This window comes from Macrobrachium nipponense, chromosome 21, assembly GCF_015104395.2.
Source record: "Macrobrachium nipponense isolate FS-2020 chromosome 21, ASM1510439v2, whole genome shotgun sequence".
Classification (NCBI taxonomy): domain Eukaryota; kingdom Metazoa; phylum Arthropoda; class Malacostraca; order Decapoda; family Palaemonidae; genus Macrobrachium; species Macrobrachium nipponense.
This window is the reverse complement of record NC_087212.1, coordinates 3,376,877-3,381,456: the sequence shown is the minus strand read 5'-3', so window position 1 is coordinate 3,381,456 and position 4,580 is coordinate 3,376,877. Positions and strand designations below refer to the sequence as shown.

The window sequence follows — 4,580 nt, the reverse complement described above, 5'->3', positions numbered from 1 at the left end:
TAGGTTCCATATTTCCCCTAAGCGTCATTCTTGAGCTTATTTCATATAACAGCTGATGATGATGCATATATATATATATATATATATATATATATATATATATATATATATATATATATATATATGTATATATATATATATATATATATATATATATATATATATATATATAATAATAATAATGAAAGGAACCCATAAAACGTCAAAATATAGAGAGAAAATACTATATTTCAGAGACTGAAATATAGTAATTTCTTTCTATATTTTGGCGTTTTTATGGGATCCTTTTATATATTTATATATATATATATATATATATATATATATATATATATATATATATATATATATATATATATATATATATATATATCCTTTTAAGCAAACTGTATAACCCTAGAGATATAACTGAATGAAATCAGAGAGCAAAGGAAGGTAAATCTTAGAATAAACTTTAGGGGGAAAAAACTGAAATAAAATAATCAACGAAAATAAAAACGAGATGCCCACTAGCTTACAGTCAAATAGTGACCCCTACCCCCCCACCCCCCCAACCCCCACCCCACCCCCTAACAAAGGTTTTCGGTGGTCGTTCACCAGGACTCATATTTCTTGGGGGTCATTATATTTATATATTATTTACAGTCTTTTGTTTACGTTTTTGCGGGCTTATAAACACGCCGAGAAGGTGAATACGTAACGGGTTAAAACTCTTGGGGCATATACACACAGATACACACATACAGACACACACACACACATACACGTGAAGACGCCCTCCAGACGAGTCAAACATATAAATCAGGACCGGACAAGGCTAATAAATAAATGCATCGAGGAAGTTGTAAATCAGACCGTTTGATGATCCTAATAATCCTTATCAAGGTTACTGTGTTACGTCGGATGTAGAGCGCTGGAAAAGGGAGAGAATAATAATAATAATAATAATAATAATAATAATAATAATAATAATAAATATAATTATTATTATTATTATTATTATTATTATTATTATTATATTATTATTATTATTATTATTATTATTATTATACATCATCATCATTATCATTATTATTATTACTAGCAAGTTTCCAACCGTCGTTTTGAAAGGACTGAGACATAACGCCCATGGAGGCGGGGCGGGTGGAGGGGGGGGGATTAGGGGGAAAGTTACTTTGAAACCCATTATAAACCATCTTAGGGGTCCTCACTATAACCCTACCAAGTTTCATGCCCATCGGACCAGCCGTTTGGCCGTGATTGAATGACAGACGGACGGATAGACATAACCCCATTATGGTAAGATTATTATTATTATTATTGTCATTATTATTATTGATTATTATTATTATTATTATTATTATTATTATTATTATTATTATTATTATTATTAATTCTGAATATGAACCCTATTCATATGGAACATGCCCACCAGAAGGGGCCATTGACCTGAAATTCAAGCTGCCAAATATTATTATTATTATTATTATTATTATTATTATTGTTATTGTTATTATTATTATTATTGTATTATTATTGTTGTTGTTGTTGTTGTATGCTGCAAGTAAACCCTCTTTTAAACAGGTTTTTATTAAAGTAATTATCTTTAATAAAACATATTATTATTATTTTTTTTTTTTGCCTTATCACAGTCCTCCAATTCGACTGGGTGGTATTATAGTGTGGGGTTCCGGGTTGCATCCTGCCTCCTTAGGATCCATCACTCTTCTACTATGTGCGCCGTTTCTAGGATCACACTCTTTTGCATGAGTCCTGGAGCTACTTCAGCCTCTAGTTTTTCCAGATTCTTTTTTCAGGGAATCTTGGGATTCGGCCGCTCGTGTTCCTATGATTATGGGTACAATTTCCACTGGCATATCCCATATCCTTCTTATTTCTTATTTTCAGGTATTGATACTTATCCATTTTTCCCTTTCTCTTCAACTCTGGTGTCCCATGGTATTGCGACATCAATGAGTGATACTTTCTTCTTGACTTTGTCAATCAACGTCACGTCTGGTCTATTTGCACGTATCACCCTATCCGTTCTGATACCATAGTCCCAGAGGATCTTTGCCTGATCGTTTTCTATCACTCCCTCAGGTTGGTGCTCGTACCACTTATTACTGCAAGGTAGCTGATGTGGAGGGCTTTTGCTACTGAATCATGCCTCTTTTTGTACTGGTTCTGTGCAAGTGCCGGACATTCGCTTGCTATATGGTTTATGGTCTCATTTTTCGTATTGCACTTCCTACATATGGGAGAGATGTTATTTCCATCTATCGTTCTTTGGATATATCTGGTTCTTAGGGCCTGATCTTGTGCCGCTGTTATCATTCCTTCAGTTTCCTTCTTGAGTTCTCCCCTCTGTAGCCATTGCCATGTGTCATCGCTGGCCAGTTCTTTAGTCTGTCTCATGTATTGTCCGTGCATTGGTTTGTTGTGCCAGTCCTCTGTTCTGTTTGTCATTCTCCTGTCTCTGTATATGTCTGGGTCTTCGTCTACTTTTATCAGTCCTTCTTCCCATGCACTCTTGAGCCACTCGTCTTCACTGGTTTTCAGATATTGCCCCAGTGCTCTGTTCTCGATGTTGACGCAGTCCTCTATGCTTAGTAGTCCTCTCCCTCCTTCCTTTCGTGTTATGTATAGTCTGTCCGTATTTGCTCTTGGGTGTAGTGCTTTGTGTATTGTCATATGTTTCCTAGTTTTCTGGTCTATGTTGCGGAGTTCTGCCTTCATCCATTCCACTATTCCTGCGCTGTATCTGATTACTGGCACTGCCCATGTGTTTATGGCTTTTATCATATTTCCGGCATTGTTGAGTATCGCCTTGAGTCTCTGCATATATTCTTTCCTGATCGTGTCCTTCATCTATTGGTGTTTTATATCCCCTCCTTCCATTATTCCCAGATATTTGTATCCCGTCTAATCTATGTGTTTGATGTTGCTCCCATTTGGTAGCTTTATCCCTTCAGTCCTTGTTACTTTGCCCTTTTGTATGTTGACTAAGGCGCATTTTTCTATTCCAAACTCCATCCTGATGTCCCCAGATACAATCCTTAAAGTCTGGATTAGGGTATCTATTTCCTTGATGCTCTTACCATACAGCTTGATGTCGTCCATGAACATCAGATGGTTAATTCTGTTGCCTCTTTTCTTGAGTTGGTACCCAGCATCCATCTTCTGCAGTACTTTGTCATGGGAATCATGGCTACTACGAAGAGTAGTGGGGACAGTGAGTCGCCCTGGAAGATCCCTCTCCAGGGCGTTTTCCTCTGCCCCATATATTTTCAGGCATTCTATTAGCCATGTGTGTGGTATCATGTCGAAGGCTTTCTTATAGTCTATCCATGCCATGCTTAGGTTGGTTTTCCTTCTCTTACTGTTCTTCATTACCATTTTGTCTATCAGGAGCTGGCCTTTTGTGCCCCTACACTTCCTTCTCCAGCATTTCTGTTGGTGAGGGATGGTGTTTGTATCCTCTAGGTAGTTGTATAGCCTTTCGCTGATGATACCTGTTAGTAACTTCCACATTATTGGTAGGCAGGTGATAGGCCTGTAGTTACTGGCTATATTTCCCTTACTCTTGTCTTTTTGGACTAAGGATGTTCTTCCTGTGGTCATCCATTTGGGCGCATGGTGATTTGTGATACAATGCTGGAGTTGTTCTGCTATTCTTGGGTGTAGGGCCTTGAAGTTTTTGAGCCAGTATCCATGGACTTCATCGGGACCTGGGGCTTTCCAGTTGGGCATTTTTCTTTAGTTGTGTGTCTGACTGTGTCTGTCGTGATGTCAGTGAATCTTGTTTTATTCTCCCTGTTTTCTTCGGTCCTTGACTTCCTGGAGCCATGTTGCATGTTTGTTGTGTGAAACCGGATTGCTCCATATGTTTTCCCAGTCTCTTACTTGGTTCGGCTTCAGGAATTTCTTGGTGGTTTGTTTTCCCCTCTTCTTGAGTTGGCTGTATAGTCTTTTCTGGTTGATTCCGAATAGTTTGTTCTGTTGGTATCCCCCTTATTACCTGTTTCATGTATCGTTGGATCTTATGTGCTTTTGGCCTTAAGCTCTGTTTTACATCCTCCATTGTGTTTGTTTAGTCCCCTCTCTTGTACTTTGTATTTCTCGTTCAGTTCCTCCCTTGTTGATTATTATTATTATTATTATTTTTTTTTTATTATTTTTTTATTATTATGATTATGATTATTATTATATTATTCAGAAGATGAACCCTACTCATATAGAACAAGTCCACAGGGTCACTGACTTGAAATTTAAGCTTCCAAAGAATATTATGGATGGCGTTTATTCGAAATGAGGGTTAATGGTAAAATACAGAAAGAGAAGTTTAATGAGAAAAATATACATTAACAAAGACGTAAATAAAGATGTATGGAAAACATTAAAATACAGATGAGTTGCATCATAATAGTAATGCATTGCATCTGCGTTTAAACTTCCGAGGTTTCAAATGATGTCAGTTAATAGTAAATGCAATGAAAGCCACTTAAAACTGGAAGGTGGGAGATGTTATAACAATAACTAAGTATATCAAGCAGGCAAATAAAAGGTATAGATGATTT

At 36.7% G+C, this 4,580-nt stretch overlaps 1 protein-coding gene across 1 annotated transcript in view; it reads right to left on the bottom strand.

Moving 5' to 3' along the window:
- Nucleotides 1–4,580, bottom strand: part of LOC135197716 (N-acetylated-alpha-linked acidic dipeptidase 2-like) — a 142,661-nt gene that overhangs the window by 55,056 nt on the left and 83,025 nt on the right. The gene's annotated exons all lie outside the window — the stretch shown is intronic.